This window comes from Dermochelys coriacea, chromosome 2 (genome assembly GCF_009764565.3).
Source record: "Dermochelys coriacea isolate rDerCor1 chromosome 2, rDerCor1.pri.v4, whole genome shotgun sequence".
NCBI classification, from domain to species: domain Eukaryota; kingdom Metazoa; phylum Chordata; order Testudines; family Dermochelyidae; genus Dermochelys; species Dermochelys coriacea.
In genome coordinates, this window is record NC_050069.1 from 84,249,058 (window position 1) to 84,265,636 (window position 16,579).

A 16,579-nucleotide genomic window follows, 5' to 3' on the forward strand; every position below is an offset into this window, starting at 1 on the left:
CATACCTGATGTGCCTGATTTAAAATGCTGCTACAGAGACATAACCCCTCTCCCGAGGCCTACTAAGGGGTTGTTGATAGTTTCACTTGGACCCTGTACAGTCCTGGCTACAACCCTGGACAAGAAGCAAGATGCTGGAATACTGGCTTATACAGGAGTAATGAAATGGAGAAGAATGGTGGGTAGGTGGCCCAAAATGAGGATGATTTACACATTAGCATGGCAAGAATGCACAGTATGAGTAAGGGTAAGGGAAAAGTGTCTATTATTGTAAATATAAAACTTAGACACCCTTACACTGTGTCTCTGAGATACAGGAAACTGCTGCAAAATTCACCTTTTGCCACAGAACTGAGATCTAGAATCTCAGCTGTCATTTTAAAAATTATTATGCAGTTGGTACTCCTCACAAAATCATGAATTTTACACTATTAATTATACAGCCAGTCAGCTCAGTCAAGCTCCTATTAGGGCCACTAGACCAGCATTTCTCGCATGCAGCAACCGTGGCCACATACAGTCACCTGCAGATTTTTCTGGGCCTCAACAACCTCCTGGGTGGAGATGGGGTGGGGGGGCATGGCAAAGCAGTGGCCCCTCCCTGCAGCCCCAAGCTGTTGCTCCTGGATGCGCTTGCCTTGGAGTTTGCTGGCACCACCAGCAAGGAATCGGCCCCCTGCACTGCGCAGACTCCTGGGGTCTCCAGGCAGCAACTCTGCAGACACGTGGGGCTGTGGTATACAGTGGGGTAGGAAACTTGGACTCTGCACCTGACCCACCTTCCTCCCCTTCCCCCGGTGTTCCAGTGGTGGGGCTCTGGCAGGGCTGGCCTTACAGGTGGGCAACCACACAGCACACCGTAGTCAAAGGGCAAGGAGCGGGGTGAGCCTGGGGTGCCAGAGCACAGAAGAGCTCTGGGGTACGGGGGGACATAGCGGGCAATGGGGGTGGGGCGATGTTTCTATTGTGTTTAGGTCCAGTAAAGAATAGAGATAACTGTACATTATTTTTATTATTGAGTCTGCAAAAAAAACAAATAAATTGCAATGATTTGGACATGTATATGTGCATATTTGTTTTTCCTAAAGTTAATTAAGTATTTTAAGAAAAACTGTCAGAGTGGCCACCAGCAAGAATTGGTGGCCACACTCTGAGGCTACCAAAAATTTTATTGAGAATCCCTGCTCTAGACCAAGGATCATCATTGTGCGAGGACAACTCCTTATGGGCCTGGAAGCTCTCTAACACCCTAGCTAGCCCATGGAAAAAATGCTAGTGAAGCCAAAGGTTTTGTAGAAATGGTTTTGGTTTTTTTTGCTTTAGTTGCCTCAAATCTTATCCCCACTACCTGTAGTAAGATTCAGTGATAGAAGTGCTGCATTTCCTTGCATACTCTAAAGTCTGCGTTCATCTTCACCTCCCAAACTCTGTCATTCTTGAGAGGAGTACTTTGCAAAAAAAAAAAAAAAATGTTTTTTGCTTCTGCCCCATCATCACCATCTGCCAGGCAATGGTTATGTCCATCTCTATCACACCTTTTCAGAGGAGGGCTACAGAGTTTCCTTCCAGGTCTCATTTGCAGTGTTCTATCCCACTGAATAAAAGGATGAATTGAGGTAGTAGCTGGAATGAAAAGGAGAGCAGGGAGAGGGAAAATCATCTGTCCTTTCAGTCACCCTGTGCAAGATCTTATTATAGCTTTATATCAGTGGATTTTGACCTGGAAAGGGCAAAAAAATATTGCATATGAAAAACAGCTTAGGAAAACATAATTTGGTAAAAAGAGACTGATAGACAAGCCAAGGGCCAGAGATTAGAGAAGAAGAAAAAGAATGCTATTGCTCATTTATGGGACGTTATGGAAGTTAAGGTGGGAGACTGAAACTTGAGAACAAAATGAGTAACTGGTCAAACAAGAGCTCACAGATGGTTTTCTTTAAAGTGGTTTGGTGAATTGAAGAGAATTTCTGAAGAAAAATAAAAGGTCATCATATACTTCTATGATTTCCAAGAAGAGCAAATTCGCCTCCTGTAACCTGAAAGTTAATATATCCCTGTAAGATAAAATATCAGCAGAAATCCATTCTTTAAGAGAAGTAGTGCATACAAATCAAGTTCATCCATGGTTTGCTGAAATTCCTCTCTCCCTCAGACACATTTTACACCGAGAATGAGAATATATGGCTTTGGAGCTCCAGGTCCAACAGCTTCATGACTATGTTGTGCTGTCTGTTGAACAAGGGAGGTCCTGGGACCCTGCCAGCACTAGAGAGTGCAAAAGCACAACAGACTGGAACCAATCTTTCACATGTATTAGTGATATTCAATAGCTGAAAACTTCACTGTTCAGCATTTACAGGCAGCTGGAAGATTTCTCTTAATTCCTGCACCAACAGACCAGGAGAGCTGGATGGGGTCTTTGAGCTCGCACTACAGTACTGAGACCCTGTAACAGAACAGAGAAGCAGACATGTTTGAGATTCCATCACCTGTTCTCTAACGAGGAAACTTTTTAATACTAGGAGTCATTGACAGTGAAACACTGATTTACTCATGGGGACAATCCATGATTTGCAGCAGTCTTCATCATTCCAGCTTCCTTGTCTTTCATTAAGGGGGAAAATTAGAGCTAACAACATTTAAAAAGAATTCATTTTCTAGGGCTCTATCTCCAAACTTTCCAGTGAAGAACACAGGAAAATATGTAGTGGCTTGCTCACCATGACTGCAGACCAGCTTCCTTTCACTCTTAGAAAAGCCTTGTCGTTTAAATCAAGGATCTCACGTGCATGGTCTGTGCAGTCCCACTGCTTTCAATTGGCTCGCACAGTTGTAAAACATTGGAATTTAGTAGCCAGCATCATTGCTGATGCATACGAGGAATAGAACCTCGTTCTCTCATAGTTCTACAGTATTGGCTCTGCAGTGCCAGCAGGAGTAAAAAGCAGTTAAAAGATTATTTTAGTCAGAAAAGCAGGCAGGCATACCTCTGAACACACATACAATAAGATCTGTTGAATAGGAAAGTGTGTTGTTACTCAGTAACTTTTCAGGGTAAAGCCATGCATTAAGTGAAGGCCCTGCTAAGGAATAAATCAGGTCATCAGTATAAACTAGATATACACACCAGTTGGCCTCTGGGTGGGTCATGACCTCAAAGGCTATGAAGAGGAATTGAGGTGGGGTTTTTGATGAAGTTAGGGGTTGTTGTTTTTTAAGCAATTTTACAATTGCCCTGATAACAAATGCAAAGTCTGATGCAAACACCCTACTCTAGCTTGGATATATCAAAGTCCTTACCTGGTTTTTAGCCTAATAACGTAACAGAGTTCTCTAAAATGCATAATCTGAGGATCTGATCTAGTCTAACCCTGAGGAAAAATTTTCTTTCAAAAGAAAAGAAGTTTCATTGGCAAAAGCACTGAGCTACTCCTGGGTCTATTTAAGGCTTTTATACCTCAAAGGGAAGCTCACAGGGAAAGGAAGACCAAAAACTGTTTATACTGTACATATTATTTGGAATTTTCTGTTTAGCTTATATCTAGTAATTTGTATGGTTTCATCCATACTGTACCATCCCTTTTACTGGATGCTCTGGATGGAGTTTTATTTTTAAAACATTTTTTTTTCCTACAGTAGGCTACCATTAGGTTCTCTCTCTTTATTTTACCATACAAACACATACAGCAGAGGTGACAACAGTTAGCAAATAGTTTTCCCTTGTCAGAGCTAAAAGTGGAGGCTTTTAAGTCTAAAGGAGGTAACCAGCCTTGTCCCTAGCAATTGGAAAAAAGGCTTGCTTACTAAGGAAACAGGTCAGGAGGACCACTCAAATTTGGGAGTATTCTCATTACCAGAATTTTTTCTTACCTCACTAACATTTGAAGAGTCTTTTTCAGTGTCGTTTTGGTCAAAAGTCAGTAGATTCTCACCTAATCATAATACATGGGGTCATATAGAGTCCATTATAGCAGAGAATAATCTACACCCCTGTCCTATGATAGGCAACAAAGGCAAAGAATTCAATATCAAAGTCTTGTCCAGCAAAATTGTTCACCGTAGTGGGCAACACAGTGGGATCCAGCTTGTTTTCATTTTGTATTTTGAAAATGTGTCACTATGCTCTGTAGTAATTTTATGTAGTTTAGGTAGTCCCATATAGAGCTTTGAGCACAAAATCAGATGTAGTTCATAATCTTATCTAAACTGCTTGAGTCTTCAAAACTGAGCTGGGAATCTTCTAGTGTGATGTCTGTACTTTCCACTTCCTGGCCAGGAAATATTACAAGATGAGAATTTTTGCTGACATTTCAGGACTTCAGGTTATGATCTCAGTCAAACCAGGGGTCACATCCTTGGGCTCATTCCAACCCCTTTGTGTTGCTCTTGCGGCAGAAAGGGACAGGAAAGCTGGTGTAACCAACCAGCTGGTTATCCTGAGAGATCGGACATCCCTGGATGGCATAGAGATGATTTAGGAATGTAGCACATTGCAAGATTCATGGAATGCAGTTTTCCTTAGTAAATAGGCACAACAACAATAGAAGGAAGGAAAAGAAAACCATTAACTCCACCAGTTTATTTATGTGTACACTCAACATAAGCTATCATAGAGCAAAAACACTAGGCACAGGTTGTCTGAAGGATGATACTTGTGTCTGCACAGAAGCAATGTGGTGCTAAAAGAACTTAAGACACATACATACAGAGTACTTTCCGATTTAAAGTAAAATTAAATTTATAACATTGGACCAAATTCTGTTGTCCTTAAAAGAGCAAAACAGTCATTGAAGTGATTCCTGAGTTTTGCTCAATTTTAATGCAAACATTTTGACTGTGAAATGAATGAATGAATAACTTTAAATATTGTAACGTGAAAGTACATGTTATGTGCATATTATATTTTATACAGAATCATAGAAATGACCTCAAGAGGTCATCTAGCCTTTCCCCCCTGTGTTGAGGCAGGACCAGCATCCCTAGACCATCCCTGACAGGCATTTGTCCAACCAGTTCTTAAAAACCTCCAAATGACAGGGATTTCACAATCTCCTTAGTTAGTCTGTTCCAGCATTTATTTCTCCTTATATGCAGAAAGTTTCCCCACCCCCAATAGCTAACCTAAATCTCCCTAGTTGCAAATTAAGACGATTACACTCTGGTCTAAGGGCTGCTCAAACGGTACTTCTACACTCTTTGCAAAGATTTGGTAGAATACATACGCGTCACATACCCCTAGTAGTGTAGATGATGAAGCACTGCTTAGGTAAGTAAAGACACACCAGAATCTTACAGTATTTCCCTCACACGGCTCTCTACGTAACCAAGCAGTTCCTCCCTGTCTATACCATAGTATAGCATTGTGTTGTTTCCCCACTGACGGAGTCCTTCCTCTCTGAAGCGAAAGGCTCCGGTAGCAAGGAAAGGCTCTGACGGAGAGGAGATAGTAGGCAAAGGCTCCTGCAGCTGCGTGTTGGTGGAGCCTTTCCCTGCTGCTGTGGGGAACAGTTCTGACAGGAGGGAGCTGCCAGAGCCTTTCACTGCCCACATGTAGCTACACACCACATGAGGATGCAGCTTACTTTTCACTGGGGCTTGTAACTACACATACCCTCACAACAAAAATTATGGTGGCCTCAGAATGTGGCCACAAACTCTTGCTGGTGGCTGCTCTCAGACTTTTTCCTAAAATATTTAATTAACCTTAGAAAAAACAAACAAATATGCACACATACAGGTCCAATCAGTGTAATTTATTTATGTGGGGTTTTTTGCAGACCTAATAATAAAAATAATGTACAGTTGTATGTATTCTTTACTGGATCTAAACAGAATACAAACACAAATAAAGTGCTTTGCTTGTTCCTGTCTTTTGTTCTTGGTTGGTTGTTTTTTGCTTTTTTGGTTGCTCTTTTTATGACTTGCTAGCTAGTAAGTCTGCTTCTGTGGAAAGTGATATTTGTATGTTTGTTAATATCACTTTTCACAGCAGCAGACCTGAGAGCTAGAAGATAGCGTAAAGTGATATTAACAAACATACAAATACCACTTTTCACAACAGACTTACTCAGCCCTGGTAAGCCAGAGGACAAATTAAGCCTTGAACAGGGAGGTGGGTAGGGAGGCAGCAAGGGGTCAGGGGAGGCAGGAGGGTCCAGGGGTGATGGGGTGATGAGCCCGGGGCTGGGGCCAGAGCCCGCAGCCGTAGGATGGAGCCTGCTGCTGTGTGGCCAGAGGACAGAGCCCGCCACCCCAGAGCTGAAGCCAGAAGCCTGAGCTCCACCATCCCTGGGAAGGTGGGGAACTCACACTGGCTGCCTGTTCCTCTGGTGTTTGTGGCTTCGCTGCTCGCCCCCTCAATCACTGCCCAAAAGTCTGTGGCCACAAGAAAAGCCCCTAGTGGCCGCATTTGAGAAATGCTGCATATATGCTGCAGCCAATGGCATACAGTGTAGACCGGGGTCCCCAATGCGGTGTCCACGGGTGCCATGGCACCCGCTGGGGCATTTTTTTGCACCCGCAGGACACCCTGCTGCCGAAATGCCGCCGAGAAGCGTTGCAGTTTCTTGGCAGCATTTTGATGGGGGGTGCCTGGTGCCTGCCACAGTCTTCTGGGAATAGCAATATGCTATTCCCACAAGAAAGGTTGGGGACCACTGGTGTAGACATACCTTATGTTAGAGACTTTGGCCGGTCTGTAATAGCAAGAAAAGACTGAAAATGCAGCCCAGGATCAGTCTTTCAACTACACTCATTCTTTTCTAAGCACACGCGCTTTATCGTACTATGCTGGCAGCAGGTAGGGTGTGGGGCACATGAGCTCCTGCATCAGACTTTATGCCACTTCAGCATTATCGTTACACTGTTATTTATTCTCCCAAGAAGAATTAGATAGATTTTGTGGCCAAAATGGGCCAGAGGTGAGGTATGGCACAAACTGGCCATATTGCATACAATGCATCAGATCATTACATCTTACACCTCTTTTTCATCTACTAATTGTGTAATTCTACCAAAAACACAATCAAGGTTTGTTCTCTCATGTTCCCCCTCTAAAAATAAAATTGAAAACAAACAAACAAAAAATCCACAAAGTAATTCTTAAAAAAAAAAAAATTCAAACCACTCAGAGAAATAAAATTGCCACGTCCCAGGCTTGGATAAAAGTAAGCAATTTTATTAGCAATTCCTTACAGCCTTGTGTAAAAACAATGCAATGCTGATAAATACTTTTCTTCTTGTTTTTAATCAGGCTTCAAAAAAGTATCACTGAAGGAGTTAGAAAACACATCTTTGGCTAAGTGTTTGTGCCAGACTACTTACAAATTCAGTTCTGACTGGATCCTCAATTGCTTATAAATAAGAACTGTTCAGAAACAATTCTCTTCAAATGCATAAACATCATCTTTCTCCAAAATTCTTCATTAAAAAAATGAACAGAACAAAAGTACACTTTGTCCTTTACTTTTAGTATGTGATACTCCACTACAGTCTTCTGCAATCAACAGGCATATTAACAAATCACACTTCTTTTAAGCACGTTCAGCCATTGCTCAAAACAACAAAATAAAATTATTGGACCTCTGTTTTCATGGCCATTTCTTTGCCAAAAACAGTGCGCTAATAAAGCGAACAAAGAAAATATGGGTATACAGAGATCTTAAAAACCACAAACCTCAAAACTATGTCAAGGTTAATGCTGGATGAGCAATTTTCTATGAAACAGCCTTACACTGTTGAGTAATAGTGGCCACATGGTTCATTTCATTTCTATTAAATAAATCCTTCTCTCTCATTACTTTCTGGTTGAAATGATCAGAAAATGCAGAATGTTTTGTGGATTTCTTCCTAATGGCTTTTTCTTATTTATTCTTCTATGTAACATGCATTTATCGTGTGTCAAGGTTGAGTCTTTACTTTCTCTTTTCCCAGAAATACCAGAAATTCTTCTGTAAAATAAACAAATCTGTCAAGAATATCTGGAACTACCAGAGGCTGTGAGAGATCAAAGATGCAAATCATTAGTAGGCACTGTGCGACCTTCCAAGGTGTCACAGGAGACCAGTTTTTCTGACACAGAAGCAACCCAACAGAACAAAACTAAAACAGTAAATACAGGGAAGCTTCTTAAAAAGTGTAGCCATCTGCATTTGTGCTACCTCTCTCAGCTAAGGCCACCTCAGCAATCCCAAGACAAACAATTGTTTTCAGGATTTGTATTTGTTTTCTAAACTATAAAATGTCATACAATGGTTCATGATAGGAAAAAAAAGTTTTTAACTAAAAAATTAAACCAAACAAATTTATGTAATATAGGAATGAATACAAATCTCAAATGCTTGTATTGTTCCTGTTATAGTCATCATTCACTATGCTAACTAGTGCATTTGGGTTTTGCAGATGAGAGGAAGAAGAAATTATACAGAACTAAATTATTTACTTTAGACATTTTGCTGTGATCTTCCACTCATTTTTCCCCCAAATAAAATTTCTTAATGGTATTTACAATCTAGACATAATGTAGCTGCCACACAACCATCACTTAGTCATAATTCCCACATATAGGCTCTATTCACACTTTTATTCATGAAGATAAAACCACCATTAAATGTCAGCATCCAATAGGACGAAAATACACCTCACCATACTTTACCTTGCATATTTACACAATAGAATAAAAATGTTACCTGTAAAACTTTCTGTCTGGCAGGTAAAACTCCATTAAAAAAAATTAATACCTTAGACGGTACTTATGGAGCACTTTTCATCAGTGGATGGCCAAGTACTTTACAGAGGTCTATATGATCTCCATTTCATATATATATTAAGTGTCATTGTTACAAACAATATTAAAGATAGTAGCACAACTACTGGTGCAGTCTAATCTATGCCTTTTCTAATATGTATGTGAACTTGGATGGATACAAGTTCCTATACATGTATTTGTAAGAATCTAGCTTTGTATTTAGAGACAGTGGTAGTCTGGTGCAAGCCTGGAGAAGTCAGGTCCATCCAGTTTCTAGGATAAAATCCAGCCCACTCTCTTGGGTAAATAACATTTTTTTTTATCTTTTACTATAGACTAGTTTATCATTATTTTGTTGTACAGAAATTCAACACTAATTGGTGGAGACCTGGAAAATCAAAGTGAAGGCTGACATTCCAACTTGCTGTGCCTCCCCCTTGCACACTCCTCAGACATATACCTCATCCTAAACTCATCAGGAGACAATGGGGTATCAAGAAAATTTAATAGCATGTGCCAGTTTTGAAGAAAACTTAAGTGTTATTTAAACAAGGATTGTGTTTAATAGGCAATTTGCATTTTAATAGGTTACCCTTTTCCAAGATATTTGTTTAAAGGTGCCTTAACCTTGACATAAATCGTGCCAAGCATCTATATACATTACTTTTAAAGGTTTAATAATTAAACCTTTTGGACAACCGTGCTTCACAAAAAAGACAACCATTTCTTTTTTCTATATGAAACTATATATATTTGATTCCTATTATTTCATAGCTACACAGATTAATTCGTTGCCACTCTTTCTGCTGTATTCTTGTAAAGATCAAGACAGTATAGTTGTTATAACAACAATACCATCATCTCCTGTCTTCTGAACACCTATTTCTTCCTACTGTGACTATGATTGCTTGTATAAGATGGTAGGGTCAAAATCTGAGACCTTGGTTGTGAGCTGCAGCAAAACCCTTTTCTACCATACGCATATTCTCTTTCCTCCACCCCCTGCCCGCCTATAAAGGCAACCTTTACTACATTTTCTTTTCTTATATTTTACAAGGTCTTGACTCTGACATTGATTTCCTATCTGCTTCAGTGAAAAGTGTTGAGAATTAATTACTTGTGGATAATAAAAAAAAGATAATGCCAAATAAATTATAGGCAAAAACTATTTTTCTCTTTCATTCAAGTACACAGAACAAATTATATAAACAAATAAAAGCTTAGTTTAACAAGTTTAAACATTCACTGAACAAGTATTAATGGATTAAAATCAGCTGCAGTTTAGACTAGACTAGACTATATGATAAATTAAGATTTTCTTCTTACAAGAAACACAGAGAATTTACAGAAGCTAAGAAACCTCCCTAAGGAATAGAAATCTTTAATTTATAAATAAAAAACTTTCTTTCAGCTTTTTCAAATATTTTGCTTACTGTGTTAACGTTGATATCAAAGGAGAAAAGCTCAGAAAATAAATAGTTCGAATTCTTTTCAAACAGAGAAACATTACAATATTCATTTGGGAAGCCGAAGTACATTTAAACGGTCCTTTCAGACCTGTAATGACTGCACTATGATAGCTGACAACATTTGGTAAGGATTATCCTTTCATTTAGACAAAAGCAAGCATTCTGTAGATAAATCAGCACTTTTTGCCATCAGACTCATAAAACCTTTTCACAACATAGATTTTCAAGAGAATCCTTTAAGGTTTTAGGATGCTATTCCTTTTACTAAGTAACAAAATACACCCCATGGTGTCTCATTGACCCCACTCAGCTGTCCTTTGACCTCTTCAATTGTTGTCGCCTAACTTCAGGGGCCACAGAATTTGCCTCCCGTATCAAAAAGTCTAATATTGCTTCCTCCTAGCACCTGGTGAAACAAAATGCAAGAGGCTTTTTTTCCCCCCTCTCAGACTACTAGTATGTTCCAGATGTTCCCAGCTACAATGTTACAGAGAGCAGGTTTTGGTATCTGTGTGGTAACCATGAAGCAACAATTAGGACCTGGTCTGTGGCAATGACCCTCTTGCTCTATTGGGCCTCAGTGCAGCCCCTGCCCCAAGGATATAACAGGTCATAAAACAGGAATAGATCTTTGGCCTCCTGGAAATGCTGGGTCATTTAAATACAACAAGAAACTATAGGAGTCCAATGTCCTATTTTGAATAAGTCAAGCCGCTCCCAATCAGAAAATACTACTGTGAAGCTCTCAATTGGAAGTGCACATCTATTTTTATAAAACTGTAAAATTCAACTAGAGAACTCAAATTCTCCACCCAAATTGTTTTAACTCTTCTGAGATTGCGGAAAAAACATACAACATGTATGTGTGTAGTATATAGATATATGCACACAACTTCCTAAGCATTCATTTGGCTAGCAGAGTTTGGAAACTTGCAGAGTTATGAGGTCAAACATCAAGTAAAGGATGGCAGTGAAATCAAACAATTATAAGAAAATAATAAAGTTGAGGGTATTTCTGATATGTAGAAAAGAACGTATTTGGCAATACTGATAAGCCTCTTCTAGCGAACCTCTTTTAATTAAGTGAATAGATTAATTTTTTTTTGGGGGGGGGGGGAGGGGAGGAGATTGAAATAAGTGCATCACAATAGTACCAAAATAAAACAGCTTTTTACAGTTCCTGTTTCTCAAAACACAGATTTTAAAAAGTGGACGTTGAAGACAGAGATATAAAAACAAACATCACATATTCTGTATAATGAATGCGGTAAGTACAGTACCTTCTTGTATTCTTTTAACCTTTTTGAAATGCATTCATGATTAAGGGTTGTAGCTAAGAGTTTAGGGTAACCTGCTGCCACGTTATCTAGGTCGTTTAAAGTTCTTAAAAACCTGCAAAATAATGAGGGGGGGGGAAACAAAATAATTGATGGCAGTTCAGATCCAACATATTATACAGTTAGCAACAAGACATTAAAACCTGCCTCAACAGGACATTAAAACCTGCCTATCAAAGTTCACATATGGCAAAACTGGTCAGTACAGAGATTTTCTCAGATAGATCCTGTTCCTAATTATATGTTTACAGACCCTACAGCACTTTCTTCACTTTACGCACGAGCTGACAAAAAGAAGAAAAATGTTTTGTTTTTTTTAAATAGCCATATAAGCTATATGGCACTTTCTGCAGTATGTCTGTGGCTTCTTCTATGCTATTAAACAACAAAAGACAATCCTCCAACAAAATCCATTCCTTCTGCAGAGTAAGGATCTGATCCATCATCACTGAGGTCAAATGGAACTTTGCTACTCACTGCAATGGTAACAGGATTAGGACGTAGTACTGCAAGAAATAATCACTTAAAGGAAAAATTCTCCAAGCAGAGAACAATCAGTACTTGGTGATAACCTAAGGAGATTACTTTTCACACATATTGCTTTTAATAATATATCTTTATCTCTGTTTAGGGTATATAGTAATGACCAAAAATTATTTCCAGACAAAAATTAAGTCAAAGGATGGATTGCTGATTTCTCCTCTCCCCCACAAGCAAACTGCTTCTGTAAAGATAATTTCAGCAAAAATTCTAAATATACTTAAAATGCCAAAGAAGATTGCAACAGGGCTGTAGCAAACAGCAAGTAAAAATGTCAAGTTCTAAAACATGTATTATTATATGTAAGATTTGTTATCAGAAGAGAAAGCCTTAAATAGACTTCTTTTTGACTGGGTTATATCTCCACACAAGCGCTTCCTAGTCACTCCAGTCAATTCATTTTCTTTACAATAATGGGCCACACAGTGCAGGCGGATTTTAAAGGAGAACTTTCCTAACTGTTTGCAAGTGGGATATTCTGCTCAAAGCTGATGGCACAACTTGACACAATATTGTCGGGTAACGTACAAAATAATTTTAGAAAGCACATTAATAATACAAAAACATGTCTCTGAAATGAAATAAAAAGTTTTCCCAACAATATAATTGAGTTTCTTCTTCTTTTCCACAATCATAAAAAAGGAATGGGCTGTTAAAGATTGAAACTCTATACCTTATATTTCTTATTTTAATCAGGAGAAATGTGTTTCTCTGTAACACAGAAAAAGCCTACACATTCCCCTTGACTCTAGTTCTTAGTCTGAGCTGCACTACCTCACCATGCTACAAACAGTAAGTCTATCACAGATGGTCAATAAGGTTAAACCACATGATTTCTGACCAAACCATAAGACTCCGCAAAGAATTTCATGATTTTTAACAGTCCCGTAATCCAATTCGAACAGCTCTCGGGTCTGAAATTGCTATTTTTTGGCCACGTGCTGAACATTTCACCTGCTAGTAATGACATTTTTGTATTTTCTTCTAATTACACCCAAAGCTAAGACCTTTGGCCCTAGGCCACAGACCTCTATTCAGGCTGCACACATCCTCTTAAATGCCCTGATCCTTTGTTGTCACTCTTAGTCTTTCATCTATTATTTACACCCATTGAGAAGAGAGATACTCCACCATTTGTGAAGCTTTAAACCTTCTAATCATCTTAATTTCTTTGCCTTTCAACCCGTGCTTCCCCTCATGGTCCAACGCCAAACAATGTGACACAATAATTTTTCAAGCCAACATCCGCCTAGATCCCTCCCCACCCCTCGTCATATACTGGCTCCTCTGTAAGTAAAAACTCATTTTGTCCTTATCCGACTGGATCTGCAAACTGGGGCCTTTGCAGCTTTTAAAAAAAAAATAATAATTTTTCATTTTCAGTTCAAAATGTCAAACCTAATTAGTCCAACCAAGTCAGAGAACTTGTATTCTATTGGTTTCCTTTTTACATTAAACACTGTGAGATACACTCTGTTCATTAAACAGCTTCATTTGCATCTCCAAAAGCAGAATTCTTGATATTCTCAGTTTTGGATTCTTGCTGTTGCACAAAACGAAATTAGCATTCAATATAACAGAATGGGGAGAGGGCATGCGGCAGACATGTACACAAATCCAGTATAGACAGACACACCAAAATAAACAAAATAGTGTTACCAGCATGTGCTGGGTTTTTTTGGAGGAGGGAGAGGGTTTTTTGTTTTGAATATTGCAAAATTTAAATTTGTCCTGAAGTGAGAATGAAACCTATAATAAAAAGCACAATTTCTTCCTCATAATTCACCACACTGTTCTGACTATCCCTCATGTCCAAATAAAATATAAAAGCCAAGGAAATAAATTTTTACCATGATATAGAAAACTTCCTCAGATCATTACAGCCATAGAAGAATCTTAGTTTCCAAGACACTTAGAATATGACAACATGTGATCAATCTTGATTCTTTCTTCTAGTATTGCTTGGCTTACTCTTGATTTTTAACAGTGTTTCCTTGTTGTCTGTCCTCTCTGATCTCTGAAGGCCCCCAACCCCCTTGTCTTTTCTTATTTTCACCATTTGCTTCAGCCAGCAGTTCACTTGAGACCCATCCATCTTATAATGCCTCAAGTGACAGATGCTCTTAGGAATGACCATATTGCTGAGTGAACAAAAGATAACATCACCTCTACGAACTCAAGAGAGAAATACAACTGCAACTTTAAGATGGGGTTGTGACGGACACTGCACCATAAACCCCTCTCAAGTGAAAAAAGAAAATGACTGCAAAGAAACGGAATCTGACACAATCAAAGCCACAAGAGAGTGCTTCCCCCCACCCCCTGTTGTTGTTGCTGATGGTCTTTTCACTATTTACTGTTATGGAAGAGTCCTGTAACAGTTAACTGGGATGAAACCAATAGGTTTAAAAAGTAACTCGATAGGATTTCATATAAATTGCTCTAAAAGCTGTACAAAATTCAATAGAGAATGATGGCTTTTCTATACAATTTTTAAATGTATAGAACTCATGCTATTGAGTTCTATAGCAAGAACACAATTATTTGGTAATTAAATTTTACAGGATGGTTTAAAATTTCTACAGACAAGTCATCTATGAATTAAATTCTGTGGGACTTCTCCATAAAGATAAAGTTGTGTTCTGGGGGAAATTCACAGCACAGGAAGCACACACATGTGTGAGAGAGACTGAGCTGCTGCTTCAAGTAACTATCTTAATCCCAGAAGTATTAAATCTGTGGTTCAGTTTCCCTTCACATTTTAGCATAGATTTTTCAATTAAAATAGCAAAGAATAATTATTTTAAGAGATATTTCCTAACACAGACTGTAACGTATCATGCAATTTCTATCTGGAATATAAACATTTGACTCATAAAATAAAGATAGCATTCACTACACAAACTATAATTCAGGAGAAAAAATAAAAACAAATTCTGAGGGGTGCTATAAATCTCTTCTGCAACAACAACACAAAAAGGTTACATTAACATCTTCCAGCCACAAACTAATGAGAGAGATGACATTAACACTCAATCTTTCCTCTCTGATGAAAGGGATGGTGTGGAGGCAAGGAAATCTTTTCTTTCCTTGCCATCAAGGTTTTAAAAAACAACTTATATTCAGTTTTCACCCAATAATGGCAAATAACCTTGACTGCAGAATACAAAATTGCTGAGGTCACATGAGCATTACAGACAAAAACCCATATAGAAACACAGAACAAAGGTCAAGACAGGGGGCCAGTTAACCCAACATCTTGTGATCTAATTTTTTCTCATGAGTTACTATGGACGTGATCACAATATTCACTTCTTTACCATATTTATTAGTCGCATGGCAATTTACAATTGGTATGCTATCTGTAAAGAGAAAACAAAATAAAAAAGCTGAACACAACACACTGCCATAAATTCAATGACCATATGCAATTTGCTTCATGACAAACATTGCTCAATTTTTTTTAAATGAGCAGAAAAAACAAGATTTTATAAAACATACCATCAGACACATCCTCCCCAATTTGTTGGGAGACTTTTGTTGTTGTTATTTTTTATATAAATACTGGAGTAATGCTGGGGAAATTGAACACTCTTAGGCCAGGCCTACACTATAAATTCATATTGATATAACTATGTCACTCAGGGGTGTGAAAAATCAACACCCCTGAGCGACATAATTATAATCTACCTAACCCCTGCTGGTGACAGCGCTTTGTTGATATGTTCTCCTGTCAACATGCCTCTCACGGAGGTGGATTAACTATGCCGACGGGAGATGCTCTCCTGTCAGCGTAGTAGTGTCTTCACTGAAGTGCTACAGCAGCATAGCTGCTGCTGCAGTGTTTTAAGTATAGACCTGCCCTTAGGCTCTGACCCTGCATCAAAATCCACTAGCACAGCCCCCTACACTTATACAGCATCCCTTTGACTTCAGCAGATGCAAAGGTCCACATTAGCAGATCCTGATATGGGATTGGGCTCTCGGTACCCAAGCTCTAATATAATCATTTCTACTTAGGGTGCCATGTAATATGGCTTCATTTCCTCATATTAAGAGCATCCAAAGTGTAGAGAGTTAAATAAAAAAGGACCAGAATGTCTCTTTCTTCAGTAAAAACCATGGCCCAAAACCCCAAAGAGCAGGAAGACCCAATGATTATCACCTCACAGAATTCCTCCCAAGTAGGTCCATTGAGGGTGGGGTTTGCCTTCCCACGTGCTCCCACATCCTCTCCAAGATCCCTGCTCCCTCCACCACCCGGGTTGTGCCATTGAGCCATGTTGCCAAGGCTTCCACTGTTAGCCAATGCCTCACTTGCAACTGAGTACTCCCTTGTAAGGAGGAACTTTGCAGAAAAACTTCATTTTGGTGGGAGGGCCTGTGTGGAATAAGCCATGCAGTTGTCTTACCCGCTCTGGCCTGCCCAATCCACACCACAGCCCATACAGATCTTGATCCAGGCAGAGCTCTAAGCAGGGGAGGGG

General features: G+C 39.1%; 1 protein-coding gene across 12 annotated transcripts in view; it reads right to left on the reverse strand.

Moving 5' to 3' along the window:
- Positions 1–16,579, reverse strand: part of GREB1L (GREB1 like retinoic acid receptor coactivator) — a 231,879-nt gene that overhangs the window by 120,038 nt on the left and 95,262 nt on the right. For 9 of the 12 annotated variants that reach the window (XM_038390228.2, XM_038390229.2, XM_043508014.1 and 6 more), the window contains one exon: positions 11,496–11,607. The exons of the other annotated variants lie outside the window; for them this stretch is intronic. The gene's annotated coding sequence lies outside the window, so the exon portion shown is untranslated. The remainder of the gene's footprint in view (positions 1–11,495; positions 11,608–16,579) is intronic. 12 annotated transcript variants of the gene reach the window in all.